The following is a 16694-nucleotide window of genomic DNA, read 5'->3' as shown; positions in this document are numbered from 1 at the left end:
AAAAGCATCAACAATAGCAGATCTACGATGTGCTTTGAGCTTGAAGATCTGCTATTTTTTAATTTGAATCCTGAAAAGCAACAATTTTGGACATATGAGGTGTGACTCCTTACCCTCCTTTAAAACCACCATAAAAGACCACCTGTCTGCAATTTATAACTGAACCTAGACAGGGCTTCTAGCTAGATCACCCCTCCCCCCCCTTACTTTTTTGCTGTTAATAAAGTACTCAACCAATCAATATGCAATGTGATATTGGGGGGAACGTGAACTTATAGACCCCTTAACAGACGACGTCACACTGGTTGCAAGCGTCATACTGCGCAAGCGTCAAACCCATTCTGTCAGGTCTCGCTACGGCGCGCAGCACTAGCCAACACACAAATAGGGAGTGTGCTGAAACCAGCGCACCCCGAAACAACAGGTTGAGAATTGATTGTATGAAACAATCACCTGTACATCCAGTCTTAATGTTGGTAAACAAATAATTAGTCTATATAACCCATGTGTCATACAAGTCTGACCTCTAGTGGCTGAATGTTGTAGTGTCCTCAGTAGAAATTGTAAAATTAAGTAGTAGTTAGGATCAATATGAACTCAAAGCAGCCAGTAAAAGTATTCAGAAATTTCAAAAATAATAAATAGAATTGTACTTCCTTCACAGGTGTTACCAATGATACTAATGAAGGCTCTCTTCAAACCCGCCGAACTCGGAACGGTCACCAGGTATTCCTAAACATGTCTAACCCTAACCTTATTCCTAAACTGAACCTAAGTAAACTATGTCTAAACCTAACCTTATACCTAAACTTAACCTCAGTAAACTATGTCTAAACCTAACCTTATTCCTAAACGTAACCTCTGTAAACTATGTCTAGACCTAGCCTTATTCCTAAACTTAACCTAAGTAAACTATGTCTAAACCTAACCTTATTCCTAAACTTAACCTCAGTAAACTATGTCTAAACCTAACATTATTCCTAAACGTAACCTCAGTAAAACTATGTCTAAACCTAACCTTATTCCTAAACGTAACTTTGGTAAAACTATGTCTAGACCTAACCTTATTCCTAAACCTAACCTCAGTAAACCATGTCTAACCCTAACCTTATTCCTAAACTTAACCTCTGTAAAGACATATAATAAATGAATCAATATCCTTTTGTGCTTTAACATTTTTTAAACCGGTTTTCAACTTTCTATGATTGATATGTTTTTAACCATGGATCACAATGAGATTCTCTGTGAATGAAAGGTTCAATACAAATAAAACGCATCATTTCAGGACCCTTACCTGGTCATATAATATTGTCGGGCAGAAAATCCATGTTCTAACTTTTTGTGTTTTTTTTCCGGTAAAGTTCATAAAAACTTCATAGACGTTGTACACACCTGTTAGTGAATTTGACACGATATTTGGACTGGAATTATACCATTCTATGCTTTATGCCGGTTCCAGAAAGCTTCTATCTCAACATCCAACTGTTTGCCAGATGAGGGCTACTTTGGTGCTTTCACCAGAAGAACAGTAAGAACATGCATTGCTGTAAAATGTATACATCAGATATATGCAGGGTTCGAGAGGTAGACATTTTCTTAACCACTTAAGCCCTATATACTTCTTCGTACGACAAACAGTGAAGATAACAGATCTACAAGCTTGCAACGCGTCACATGAGAGCTTGTAGCTGTTCTATTTTTGCTGTGTTGGAATAAAAAATATATTTAATAATGAGGTTAACATACATTTTTAAATGAATTGTTAAATTGTATATATAATGTGTATTGGATCAGACAGGCTACATTTACCAAATGGAAATGCATTTATTTAATTCAGTCAGACCAGTAGCATGGATGAAACATATCCCCACCGGTGATAAAGATGAATGACCAGAGGGGGTTATCAAAAGAGTCATGGATCACCCAATTCACCTCAAACCCTGGATATCTGCTTTGTATTTAACCTTTTCCTTGCAGTGAAATGCACTTTTGGGGGACTCATACCTCTGTTCAATATAATATTTGTTTACCAGAGGTGAATGGAACTATTTCCTGTACAGTTGCTCACAAGAAGGTTTTTTTTTAATTCTAATTCTGCAGACATCCTAGCCACCATACTGGATATCGTAGGAGCGGTCCTCCTCCTTCTGGCCATCATACTGTGTGCATAGTGACAAAGTGAGTACGACTAAACTTAACTCTCTTTTAACAGACTTTCATTGTCTCCGCCAGGCCGAAAGGCATGGCGAGAGAGTATGTTTTCGCCCCTGTCCGTCCGTCCGTCCGTCCGTCCGCGTGTCCTGTCTGTGTGTTAGCAGCTAATCTCTGGCACCGTTGGCCCGGTCGCTCCGAAACTGTGCACACACACTCCCTGGATGCCAATTCAGAACCTCTACCCCAATTTTCACATGGGCCTGTTATAGCGCCACCAGGAGGCCGATTTGTGCAAACCCTTTTTTTTTACATTACTCCTACAGATTTTATCCAAACGTCATGCAAATCGGTTCACAGTATCTCTATAGTCATGTGATCAACACAAATCTGTCCGATTTCCCATATTCCATCCTCATTGCCTATGGTTGGCTTCCAAAGTTTGCAGGATTGGTCCGTTTTGAACAAAAAGCCTCAAACTAAGCACGCAGCTTGCGATTTCCGTGAATTTTCACACGCACATTCCCACTAGGCCGAGGAAGAAATGCCACCCTTTTCACATTGGCCTGTTATAGCGCCACCAGCAGGTCTAATTTAGCAAAACAAATTTTTGGAACGAAATGCCTCAAATCATGAATGCAGTGTCTGATTGCCGTGAAAGACCTAAGAATAAATGGCACCCTTTTCACATTGGCCTATTATAGCGCCACCAGGAGACCACAATAACCTACCTGACCTGGCGGAGACCTGTGCTCCGAGGAGCACTTTTTCTAGTTGTAAATCTGGCACAAGGATTGAGGTAGCGTTATCATTGTTGTGGGTGGCATGCTGGCTCAGTGGGTAACAATGTTGTCTCACATCAAGATAGTCCTGGCTTTGAACATGACTCTGGGACCTTTCTTTATGGAGTTTGCATGTTCTCCCTGTCTACACATGGGACAGGCACTGGTCTTAGAGCTGGAGCTGGTCCACAAGCACTTTAGTGGCTGAACACTGCTCTTGATAGCTAGGATGAATTCTGTATATGTTAATAAATGAATGAAGGTAAAATAAGCTATGTTGGCGGCTGTTTGTTGTGGTGCAAAGACGGTATCTGCGGTCTTTGCACTATACCAAAACCAAGCAAATCCTACTACAGTATATTTCTTTTTTTCCCCCGGACTTTATAAAAATATATTGATTCCAATCCGGATAGGCCAACAATCTGATTTGTCTGCCAGTCTTGTTGTATGATGCCTGCTCACTCAAACAACGGCTCTTTTATTTAATCTTCTGAACAGGAAAAAGAAGAAAGGGAAAATTAGCACAGAGTCTTCTATCTACATCAGCAAGGGAAACCTTTTCCGCCCAGCGACAGGCACTTCTCCAAAACTAGTTCAGAGTCCCACGCCTATGCCTCCATTGACGAGACCATGGTGTATGGACATCTGCTACGGGACTCCAGTTATGTGGACACTGGACAGCATGTCGGATCACTTCAAAGGGATTCAGACTGATTCGTACCAGAGGATTCTGTCTAGCACGGTGATGCTGTGACGGTGTGATCAGCAGACTGCTGTTACAGACTACTTGTGACAACTCTGGGCTTCCCAAGGGCTCACTGTGATGGAGGAATGTGACAGAACATTGCATTAACCACATGAACCCTAGCGTCTCTATTCTGGAGTGAACATTCACAGAAAATAGCCGATCTACAAGCTCAAAACACGAGACAAAGCATTTTTAGTTTAGGTGTAGAGAGGGGAAAAGGAGGGGACCAAGAATAGTCCCCTGGTCAATTAAGTTATAGGGTTTAGTTTATTACACTCAGGGAATCTGTGACATAGTCACAACTTGGAGTGACTCAGTCACTTAAAAATGGCATCAGATTAGGTTTCTTTTCAATGTGTTTCATCTAATGTTTTATTATGACTCTACAGAAGTGCATCTCCTACCAAAATTCATGCTTCCAATGAAACTGAAAAACAAGCACATGCCCCCTCCTAGACATTTTCATTTTCCTGTATTTACTTGATGTGCTTTTATGGTTTCCAAATAAGGGGCACACATGTTATTATGTTATTGTAATTGTTACTTGAAAGTGACTTTTATCGTTCTCTCAACATTGCCATAGAGAATTCAATTTCAATCTTGCAAGCCACTGATTCTAGGGGCTGCTGGGGCATTTAAATACAATGCAGTTTAGGACCTTTGCTCAAAGCATTTGTGTTGACTTTAAGTGTTTTTAAATAGTTTTTTTTGTGTAAAAAAAATACGTTTTTCACAATAAATTGTCAAATTTGGTTGACAAAAAAATCACTCACACTGGCCTATGACCTGCTGTGTTCTCCCTTAGTTTACTCTAAACTTTTGACCTTTATGAATTATGGCCGGTGAGCTTGACATCAACCACAGGAACGTAAGCCATGGAAAACGGTGAGGGTGTGGACAGGCATCCATTGTTTACCGTGGCGGCAGAAGCCAAGTTGACAGAAAAATACCAGACTTCATAATTATTTTGGATGTGTTTTCCTAGGGTAAATTACTCTCCTTTCAGTATAAAGTGTACACGGGTAACGTTTCTGCAGAATAATGGTTTACAAAACTACAAACATAAAAACACTTTCCATGGTTTATTAAAGTGTATTTTTCAGGTAAATCAGGCTAGACAACATGTCAAAATAAAAGCTGACAATTAAGGCTTGCACTCTGAAATAATCTTTGGTGTAAGGAATGCAGGTGGTGTAAGGAGGTTGAGATTCTGAACCTTGCACCAATTTGTCAAGGCATAGCAGAAGAGAAGTTTGTTATTAATTTAAACCAGTGTTTCTTAAAAATGTGGTTCATGTCCCAAAAAGGTGCCATGGGACTATTTTACGACAGGTCCTCCCCAATATATTAGTGATAGGTGCCAGCACCAAACCTGAGTTTAATGTGATTTCAGAAATAAGAAACAACTGATATCATTGTATTTTACATCAATGGAATCATAAACTTTCTATACATTTAACAGAGGTCAGTGATGCTACTGCAAGTGACCTCCGCCTGTTTGTTTTTTAAAACCCATGTTCTAACCAGGATTTTCTGTAACCACCACAAAGAATGTACCAGACACGTTACAACTACTGAACACTTGATGTTCACATCAGGTGTAAGGCCATGTAGTCATGTTTACAGGTGTTTTGTGGCCTTGCATTCTATAGATTTTCATTTTGATGTATCACTAGATGTGGGACGACTTGTATTTGTTTGTGTTTTTGGTTTTAAAAGCTGTTCTACCTTTAATGCAACTGATAATGTGCAATGGATTTGGATTAGGTCCCAATGCAAAACCAGCTTAGAAGCACTGGTTTAAACCCCCTTATTTCAGATTAGCAGTGAAAGTGGCAATGAACAATGATTACACAGCAACAAGCATTCTATGGTAAGATGTGTGTGTGTCTGTTCAGACAATGTTGAACTGGCAGACGGAAGCCTTCTCCTCACGACAATTCTCATCAAACCACTTCCCACCTGCGGCCCCCGAGAGCAAAACACAGTTCTGGGACTTGCCCCCATCGGGCTGAGGTGCCCGGTAGTTGGACGTGTCCCAATTCCTGTAGGCGATGTTCAACCCAGACTGGTCTACCCAGGTGCCCTCGGTTGCCAATCGCTGACGCCCAACCACACCTGCTCATCTGGACCGATGGTCTGGCGGATGTAGTTATTGAGCTGGTCGTTCTCATCAGCAGATGTCGGGGTACCAAGAACACCACCCAGGGCATTGCAGTCGTCACTAGCTGTGTGATAGCGCTTCTTCAGGGGTTTAGACAGGTAACATTTGTTAAGGATCTTTACGCCCTTCAGACACACTGTTGGCGAGGACCAGTTATTTGAGGATGGGTGAAAATGGGTGAAGTGATCCTTTTAGAAAACAGAAACGAGTAAGAAGCCTTCCTACAGTACCTGTCTGCAAGGCCTGTTGTTCTTTCAACAGATTGAGCTCCTGGACAATGTCATCTATTTGTCTCTGTAGACCCTCAATGGCAGCATCCTTGGTCGGATCTGCCTCAAACACACAAGACAGGTGGATTAAGAAGAGAGTGGACAGAAGAGACAGACTGCTGGATTAATACAGGGGAGATAGCGAAAAAGACAGACTGGATAGTGGATTAAAACATTTGAAATAAACAGGTGGGTTAAAACAGGATTAAAACAGAAGAGACAGACAGGTGGATTAAACACAGAGAAACAGGAGTCGGTGGAAGTAATCAATAAAAAATATCAAATCAATATCCATCTTGTTGACTACTGAGAGCCAAGTACCCTCAGTGAGAGGGGTAGTGGCTATGTATAGTAAGTGGTATGTGGTTGTTTTACTCAGCTACAGAAAAAAAGTAATATTTAATGCAATATTAATGCGAGTGTTTGTTTTCATGTCACCCACCTTTCTTTTTCTTTGGTGGTGCCTGTTGAAATGCACTGCTCACCAGAAGGAGTACTCCCAGCAAAACACACGTTCCTTTGAACTCCATGGTCACAACTGTTGAGTGAGGCTCAAGCATGGAAACTGGCAATTTATCTGCTTCTGTCTGTCTGTCTCTCTCTCTCCATCTGTCTGTCCATCAAACCCGCCCTTCCCACAACAGGGGGAAAATGCTGCAATCCAGAAAGACGAAGAGGAAGAACAGTCAAGCCTCAGGAGTGTGTGCGTGTGTCATCTGGCTCTTAATCTCTCAAGAACAGATTCTGCACTGCGTTAGGCTCTTAATATGGTGCGTAAGTGTTAACAAGAGACAGGCATGGAAAGCAGGTGGACACAGAAGACGACATACGTATGTCATATGTACGTCGTTTTCATAAAAAAGTTAACAAGTTTGAAATATTATGGCTTTTATTTTCTTAAAGAAAACCCAACTTGCTGTAACTTAAGCTAATCTGTTTACCTCACTAGGTTTTACAATATTTTGAGTATATTATGTTATATTGTTAGTATAATTGTGTATGAAGGGGGCTTTCATTACACATCTTAAATATCCCAGACTGGAACTTCCAGTTCACTTACAGTTTGGTTGATGTCAATTGTCCTTTCCTTAGAAACTGATAGACAACTTAAACCCAGTTTGACAGTACCAATTACGTAATTAATTATCCTTTTTAGCAACTTCCCTTAAACCACTTTCAACCTGGCATCCCTATTTTGGGCATGTCATATACTGCAGGCAAAAGAAATAATTCTAATCCGACAATTATAAACATTTCCAAGAAGTTTAAAATAAAAGTGATAACAGATCTACAAGCTTGCAATGTGACTTGCTTTGTGATGCGTTGTGAGATTCTAGAAAGCGAACTTTCGCCATTTATCATATGACCTATGACTATATATAGGGCTTACAGTAAGTGGTTAATACATGATTCTATCATGGAAAGGGGTCACAAGCTTTGAAAAGAAAAGCAGTTTGTTCTGGACCCTTCTCCACCCAGACACTGCACACGCCTCAGGGTTCTGAAGGAGCAGTGGGACATGATCCAGAGTCACATCTGCTCTCTCAGTCAGCCTTCAACCATACAATACTGTTCTGCAACACGTGGCACAGACACACAGTGACCAGATGAAATGCTTCTGTGGCAGTACCGTGCCAATAACGAAATGTGTTTCACTTTTTTTTTGTATGTTTTAGTAGAAATTAGATGAAGATGGTGTTTCCTCTAAATGCTATGAATTAAATAACTTGTGTCTATGGAACACACTCCCCAAAACGTTTGACGGATGGATTTAACTGGATATTTATGCGACACAAAGTCCAGTTCAAGTAACACAATATGAACACGTGGCTTGAACAGCACACTAGGATGTCCTTGTTGTTCATTTAGTTACATTTGTACTCAATGAATAAATGAACACAGAGGATTTTACTGTATATATGAAGCAAAAACAGATTGGAACTGAACGCATGTCAGTTATTTGACACTTTTGGCTGTATATGAACAGATCAAAGACTTTCAGTCTACTGTAGTTTATGCAAAGACAAACAGACTGTATTATAAAAAATAAATACAAATAAAAAAGTTTTATTCGAAAAGTAGACATGTACAAACTGATGTCAACCCAGAAAGCCCACTTTCTGGGTTGACAGGTTTCCCCCCCGAGTCACATATACACACATGTACTGTATATTGGCCGAGATTTGTGTTTGATCATAGAATAATTCTGCATACCAGCATGACAACTTACTTGGTGTTAAAGAGAGCTGCTTTAATAGCTATTGAGATTACATCATAGAGGTTTCCATCACACTGCAGCTTCAGAAACAAACAACATAAGAGATGTCACAAGCAGGACTCCTACACGTGTTACATTCAAGTTCATATTCACTTGTTCTCAATAGAATCAAAAACATACAGTACGCAGCTTCATGCATGTAACAAACTGACCAGACCACATCTACATGTTAGAAGCATTACATACATTATGCCAAGACAGTCAGCCCAAGTGCAGATGGCCAGGCCAACTGACGTGCCAGAGAATGCAGTTGAAAACAGTGGTGCTCACCAACACATCAACATAGAGCACCCAGCACTGCAGTGTTCTCCAGCACTGATGCAGAGGCTCTGCAGGTCCAAACAGTGTTTGTTGTTGAAGACTTTGTAGAGAGTGTTACTCAGTTCTGTCCCGAGTTCCCCCCCCCCCCATGGGGAAGAAGTAACAGATATAAACAGTCAGTAGGTTATTTAATGACAGATTAGATAAGTGACAGACACTTAGTCCCCATTTCATACTTTGTTATGACGGTGTAGTCCTTCAAAAATAGCCGATCTATAAGCTCACAATATGTTATACAACAGACATGACACATTGTGAGCTTGTAGATCTGCTATTTTATTTATGTATTATAAATTCACCTATAATGACATGCCCAAAAGAGGCATGCTAGGTTGAAAGTGGTTATTGCATTTCTATAAGGAACATTATCTTTTGGGGATAAACACTGCCTCCTAGTGGTCATGTTATGCTATTAGTTCAAACATACTTGGCATACTACTGTCTATGAACAGACCAAATAAAACATTCATTCACATTTCTGCAAAGACAGACTGTGCAAATAAAGTTGTACTAGAAAAGGAGACTGTAGAAACTGATGGTTGTCTCTGTATCTTCTTACCAAACTATTCAATGTCTGTAGCCAAGATCTACCATCATTTCGATTATGCATGCTCCTCATGGTATCACAACACCACCAAGGCCTTAAAAATAAGGCTCCAAATATCCCAAAACAAACTAGTAAGGCTACTTCTTGGCCTCAAACACACAACCCATCTAACCCCTGCTCATTTTGCTAGGGTTGGATGGCTCAGGGTTGAGGACAGAGTACAGCAACTTGCATTGGGCCTGGTCTACAAGATACGACACAACATTGGGATACCCCTGTACCTGTCAAAAAACGTAAATGAAGTCCACGATCACAACACCAGAAGCAGCTCCACGGATCATGTTCAACCAAGATTTGGCTCAACAAAGGGAATGAACTCGTTCTCATGCTATGCAACAAAAATGTGGAATGCCCTACCAAAAGGAGTAAAGGAGTGTAAAACCCTACTCACTTTCAAAACTGCCCTAAAGAAACACCTTCAGGAGGCTGCAATTCTAAACTGTCCCCTGTCAAAGTCTTAACCTAACCCCTAAACATATCCGCAGTAGAACTATGCCTAAACCTGACTTCATTCCTAAACTTAAAATGGGGCCGAGTGTGTTTTGGGGAAAGCGTTCCGGTTACCCCAGGCACTATACGAGTGCCTATTGCTGCCTTCAGTTTCTGTTGTTACTTTGAAGAACATATATGTCACAGTACGTTGGAGAACCAGTACGATTGAAGACAGAGCGCTCGTTTTTAGGCACGGGGCTCCTTCGGGGCGAGGCGGGGCTTTTCGAGACAGGGTTTATTAGCGAGGCTCGCGAGGAGGAGAAGGAGGACGCGGCGCTGCGAGGCGGGGGTTTATTACGCGAGGCTCGCGAGGAAGAGGAGCCTCCTCCTCCTCCTCCTCCTCGCGTAATAAACCGTCCCGTCCTCTCCTTCTCCTCCTCCGAGGAGGAGAAGGAGAGCGCGGAGAGGCGGGGCTTTGATGCGCCGACGCGGACCTGTCTTTTGTTGTTCCCCCCCACATAGCAACCAGGAAGCTACGCTAGGGGAACCATAATATCTATGAGGGGAACGCTGAACACGCGTTCACACGCACACGCTTGTCCATGACGGAGGCGCGCCGACTTAGTGGAGCTTGAGGCCGAGGAAGCGCGCCCTCGCGCCTCCAGGCGCGAGTGCCCGCGCTGACCGGCCGATGCTCTACTAGTCGACTCAGCGCCGTTTGAGTTGTAAACCGATAGGGACAGAATAGTTCTTTTCATGGATCACTGTGTGTGTGTGTGTGTGTGTGTGTGTGTGTGTGTGTGTGTGTGTGTGTGTGTGTGTGTGTGTGTGTGTGTGTCAGGGAGAAAGTAAAACAAAAGCCAGAACACAATAAAAGTATCTAAACAGTCCTGCTTTCAATAAACCAAAAAAAGCATGAGCGCGTGCGCGTGTGTGTGTGTGTGTGTGTGTGTGTGTGTGTGTGTGTGTGTGTGTGTGTGTGTGTGTGTGTGTGTGTGTGTGTGTGACTGTGTGTGTGACTGTGTGTGTGTGTGTGTGTGTGTGTGGCCATATATGTTTGTGCACAAGCCTGGCTTGTGGCTCCCTCTAGTGCTGGGTGGGTGGTAAAAACGAGCGCGCTTTCTTCAATCATACTGGTTCTCCAATCATACTGTAACATATACACCAAAATAAGCCAAGATTGCAATGTATGGCTGAACCACTGTACCTACCAGTCAACAAAAAACTCCAGATATCCTTCATCTGGAACTAGAGGTCTTGGTTTCCCAATCTCAGCCTTGACTCCAACTAGAACTGCCGAATCACCCTGAAAGATATAAACATGAACCATAGAGAGAACTTTATAATTGTTATTGGAGGTTTGAAAATGGATATGTCTCATATAATACATTTTATGATAAGTATTGGGACATGAGCTTAACTGTCAAATACTTCCTGACTGCATTGACACTAATATTATAATACATTTTGTTGCATGTTAATTGACATACATGCATACTATCTCCCAAGACAGATTCATGTAATATGCAGTTAGAAAGGGTCAACACAATTATAGGTTCAAGAGAGCATAGATAGAAACACGTCTTCTCCAGTGGTGGAAAAAGTTTCTATAAGTAAAAGTATCAATACTGCTGATAGATCTGATTTTGTACCATTTTCTTATGGATTTAAAGTGTACCATTTTCCATTTCTATGTGTTAATATGGTTAAAAGTGTCAGTGCCTTACGAGCGGCCTGCAACATTGTTTTGGTCTAATGGGCTCCTTCTGGTATGTCAACCATATTAGATAGGAGGTTAACCTCGATACCCCAACCTTGGTTGCCCAGGAAACTGAGCCATTCAAGCCATAACTTAAGGCTGACGTGATGACGAAAGGCGTAACCCCACGCTATGTGTATAATTACTCTGTATCTCTGTTTGAACGTCAGAAGAATATATCTGGAACTATGCTTGTCCAACGCTTGTAAGATCTCTTCTCTGGAATAAACCCAAATACTATTGTCACAGCTTGGCTCTAGGCCGTGACAAACATTGGGACGGAGACCAGGATGAAGTTATAAATCAAATACATATTTATTAACCCAAACCTAACAACAAACTAAATAGGTATGAACAGAACATAAGGATCCTATGGGGTGTGAAGTCAGTAATCAGTAGTGTAGATGTGGATGTGTGGAGCATGGTGTGGTGCGAGGTGTATGGATGGAAAGAAAGACATAGTCATAATGATAAGGGCATGGAGAGTAGAGTTGGAGCTGGTGGAGATAGGTCTGCTTCTCTCAGGCTTCTCCTAGAGACTGGCCAGGGTGGGGCTTTTATAGCCTCCTGGAGGCACCGGGCCCAGGTGCTCTCCAATGAGCAATCAGCTCCACCCTGCTCCCCTATAGGGCAAGAGTTAGTGCAAGCATCACCCCCACAACCACCCAGACTAATATATGGGGCATCACACCCCCCCCTTAAAGACGTGGTCCCACTAGGAACCACGGCTCCCCATTGAACACTACTTAAATACAAAACAATAATCAAACCCAAAATTCAAACACTTGAGTGCACTTTACATCACACTATTTTAACATTACATTTTACAATTTCAGACTCAAATACTTTCAGAAAATGTGTCTACTACTAGAGTGTAATACACCCTTAGAGCCCTGGCTTTGCACACCCCTGGACTCTCCTCCCCCCTCAACAGCTGGATCCTGGTGTTTCAGCTAGCAATAGGGCTGTCAAGGAGCAGGACAGGCCAGGGACCACAACGCCAGGCTCTAGAAAAACAAAGACATCAAGGATTAGACAGACATTTACACAGGAGCACGAGACAGTGCATCTGCCACCACATTATCTTTCCCTTTAATGTGCCTGATGTCCAGAGAAAATGACTGTAACAACAAAGACCACCTAATAAGTCTTTGGTTTGGACATTTAAGAGAGCTAAGGAATGTAAGTGGGTTGTGATCTGTATCGACAATAACAGGCACCCCAGATCCCACATACACACTGAAATGCACCAAAGCCAACACCAGTGCCAATGCTTCCTTTTCAATAACAGAGTAATTAAGCTGGTGCTTATTAAACTTTCTAGAAAAGAAACTGACTGGTCTGTCCAGCCCCCCACTGTCAGCCTGCAACAATACTGCACCTGCTCCAAAATGACTCGCATCGACCTGCAACTTGAACTATTGGTCCATGCGAGGAGCTGCCAACACTGGGGCAGAGCACAGCAAGATCTTAGCATTTTGGAATGCCTGCTGACACTGGGAGGACCAGACAAACTTCACCTTGTCCTTGAGAAGGTCAGTCAGAGGACAGACAACAGAAGAAAAATTTCGGCAGAAACTTCTATAGTATCCTATTAACCCTAAGAATCGCATAAGATCTTTCTTAGTAGCGGGAGGAGGATAATTCTCCACAGCAATCACTTTTGCGTGCACAGGACGGACCTCCCCCTGGCCGACCACACGACCAAGGTACGTGACCGTTGCACGAGCAAATTCACATTTTGCAAGATTGACCGTTAACTGCGCATCAGCCAACCGCTGAAAGAGCGAGTGGATCCGTACAATGTGACTCTCCCAAGTGTCACTATACACGACCACGTCGTCCAAATAAACGGCACAGCCTTCGAGGTCACCAACAACCCTATTCATAAGGCGTTGGAACGTCGCCGGTGCATTTCGTAACCCAAATGGCATGACTTTGTAGGAGTAGAGACCGGACGGAGTAATAAAGGATGCAATTTCCCTAGCTCTTTTTGACAGTGGGACTTGCCAGTATCCCTTTAACAAATCAAATTTGCTGACAAATTTCGCTGACCCAACCTCGTCAATACAGTCATCCATTCTAGGCAATGGAAAGGCATCTGGTTTTGTCACGTTGTTAACTTTGCGAAAATCTGAACAGAACCTATGACCCGTCAGACTTCGGAACCAAAATGCATGGTGAAGCCCAACTAGCCGACGACGGCTCCGCAATCCCATTCTCCAACATATACCGGACCTCTGCATCCAACACCCGGCGTTTGTCTGCAGAGACCCGATAAAAACGCTGCCGAATGGGTTTCGGATCAATCAACTCAATGTCATGTTCGATAAGATGTGTTTGTGATGGTGTATCACCAAATAAACCTGGGAAGTTACCAATCAACCTAGCCAACTCTGAACGCCGAGCCTTGGGGAGATGACACAACAGGTTGTCTAACTTACTAAGGGACTCTGTGTTTTTCAAGCGCCCATACCCCAATGTCTCGTCAAATGTGTTGGTGTCCTCGCCCTCAGCCACTGCCACCGACTGAGAGGTAGGACCCACGCCCGCTGCCAAACACACAGGTAGAATCTCCCCAGACTCTCGCCCATAATATGGTTTTAACAGATTTACGTGACACAATTGAGTAGCTTTACGACGGTTTGGAGTTGAAATGACATAGTTTTCCTCTGAAATTTTCTCAACCACAGTGTGTGGACCTGTAAACTTTGCTTGGAAAGGCGAGGTCACAATTGGCAAAAGAGCCAGCACCTGATCGCCCGGACTGAATTCCCGACGTTCAGCCCGCCGATCATAGGAGCGCTTCATTTTCACTTGAGCCTTTGCTAGATTCTCTTTAGCCATTATATAGCCATATAACACGTTTCCGTCCTCCGTTTATTGATGTAATTAATTCTTATCTGACCGATAGATATGGACCGGTATTTACTAGGAAAAATAAAGCTATCAACTGCAATGTAGAAATACTCTGTTACAAGTAAAAGTCAGGTAATCAAAATTTACTTGAGTAAAAGTACAAAAGTATTGGCATCAAAATATACTTAAAGTACCAAAAGAAGTACTCATTATGCAGAATGTCCTGTTTCACAAGGTCTGTATAAAATGTGTTACAATCTTTTGAAAATAGCAGTTCTACAAGCTCAAAACAAATCGATGTGATGCATTGTGAGCTTGTAGATTGGCTATTTTCAAATAGCCAAAGTTTAAATAGGGCTGAAGTGAATGTATGTTTTGTAATAATAATTATAATCTACAAAGTAACTAAAGTTTTCAAATAATTGTAGTGGAGTAAAAGTACAATATTTGCCTCTGAGATGTAGCAGTGGAGTAGAAGTAAAAAGTATTGAAATACAACATTACCAGGGTAATTTTGGCTGATCCGTCTGTGTTGGTGACCACGTCACATAGTAGCTAAGCCTGCTGCGTGTGTGTGTAGTCTGCTGCATGTGTTTGTATGGATAACCCATTTCAGTGGGGGGCATCAATCTGTCTGTGTTGTGGATTGCATAACTCTGATTATTTTTTCCCACAATTTATGCATTATTTTTGTGGAAATGCAACCTTTTTATTCGACACGTTTAAGGTTAAAATAATAATAATAATAAAAGTGTATTATTTTCTTTTTAGCATTCATTCATTTTTTTAAACGGTTGCCTATACTTCCTTTAAAAGATAGCTTCGCACCCGTTAATGGAATAAATATATATTTTCAAATGACAGTAAAGAGAGTCAAACATCAGCCATTAGGCCTATTTGGGGCCGGTTAGAGTAGGATCTTTGCTATTTTACTTGTCTAGTGTATGTTTAAATTGATGATTGTAGGCTATTTATTACAGATTATATTTTTCTGTATCTCTCTGCTACTCCCCCCCCCCCCCAAACACATATGGCAGATGGCCCTCAGGGGTCCGGGGACTTCCAGGGCAGGGGTCAAATTTGAGGGGGCTGCAGGGGGGTTTCCCATGGCTAATTGGCTAAATGATAGTTAGGAACCATTAATTAAGTATGGTTATGGACCCTTGTTACAAACCAACCATGTACAGAGTTACGGGGTCGTCCGTGGCCTAAATTGCATACCAAACTAGGGGTCCTTGAAATGAAAACGTTTGAGAACCACTGCTTTAGGTAACATTTGGGCTTGCCGTGCACTTAAAGGGTTAAAGTGGGGTTCCCTGTGAAGACGAGTAGATGACGCCAGTGCCATCTAATAGAAGGCTCTGGATGACGCTAACGGGGCGGGCGGATGGGGAGTTTTCCTCTGGTGAGTGTGTGCGCGTCAGGTGTGTGTTTGTGTGCGCGCACAAGGGTAGTCAGCTGGCAAAAGTGGATGAGTGGCAGTGTGACTGTGACAGTGTGTGTCCACGTGTGTGGTGTGTGTGTGTGGCGTGGACACACCGCACGGGGACGACGTGAGGACAACATCAAGAGTTTTCTCAGGTCTTGTCAGTCGCGTTTTCTTTCAGCGTCGGTGCCTCCTGCCCTGCTGTTGTCCGCGACGCACAGGTGAGTCTTTCTCTTTGACCCCCTCAACGTTTTTGTGCACTATTATTTTTCGAAAGTGTCATGACCGTCGAATGCGTCCATAGCGGGTGAAACTTAAGAAGAAAACGCACACACGCACACACGCACACACACACAGGCTAAGGGGCCCTTAGGTCTAGTTCATTTGCATTCTCTGTTGTGTCGACTGTCGACACTCCAGAGGTTTCCCATGTCTCCTGCAATGTTCCAACAAACTATAAACCTTAAAGGAGAGTGCCGGGTCATTTTAGGTTGTATATTTGATGTGTCTGTGAGCTACTGCTGACTGAGTCACATGTAACTGTGTCAATTTCTTGGTGGGATAAATGACACCCTTTAGTTTATTCACAAATGGTTTTGGCAACAATAAAATATCAGATGCACAATAAAGTGCGGGGTGCGTAATTCTTGCTTATGCCAATGGAATAATTGATTAACCTTGCAGACTATGCCACTTAGGTTTGGATTAAAGGAGCCTAAGAACTCCTTGATTAACTCTCTTTGTTTTAACAGGCTTTTTACAGGTTCGAGATAACTGGGTAAGTACTTAGACTTTAGGAGAACACAACACCAATAAAACCAAGGAGGAACTGAGACCAACACAGTGGATAAAAAGGGGTAAACATACATTTATTAAGATTCGTCCCTGATACAAGAGG

The 16694-nt window shown here is 42.4% G+C and overlaps 2 pseudogenes across 2 annotated transcripts in view; both read right to left on the bottom strand.

Moving 5' to 3' along the window:
- LOC308095579 (exosome complex component RRP42-like) overlaps window positions 1-15478 on the bottom strand; it is a 34139-nt pseudogene extending 18661 nt beyond the window's left edge. Inside the window, exons 1-2 of the transcript XR_013935117.1 lie at window positions 15431-15478; window positions 14875-14925 (exon numbers count right to left, since the gene is read on the bottom strand). The product of XR_013935117.1 is annotated as an exosome complex component RRP42-like (transcript). The remainder of the gene's footprint in view (window positions 1-14874; window positions 14926-15430) is intronic.
- LOC308096124 (tetranectin-like) lies at window positions 4751-6722 on the bottom strand (annotated as a pseudogene). The gene is made up of 3 exons (XR_013935118.1): window positions 6557-6722; window positions 6076-6174; window positions 4751-5981 (listed from the first exon to the last, which is right to left on the bottom strand). The product of XR_013935118.1 is annotated as a tetranectin-like (transcript).
- Window positions 15479-16694: the final 1216 nt, after the last annotated feature.

Source organism: Gymnoscopelus braueri (assembly GCF_963280865.1).
Source record: "Gymnoscopelus braueri genome assembly, chromosome: 11".
In the NCBI taxonomy this organism is placed as follows: Eukaryota; Metazoa; Chordata; class Actinopteri; order Myctophiformes; family Myctophidae; genus Gymnoscopelus; species Gymnoscopelus braueri.
This window is presented reverse-complemented; position numbering and strand designations above follow the sequence as displayed.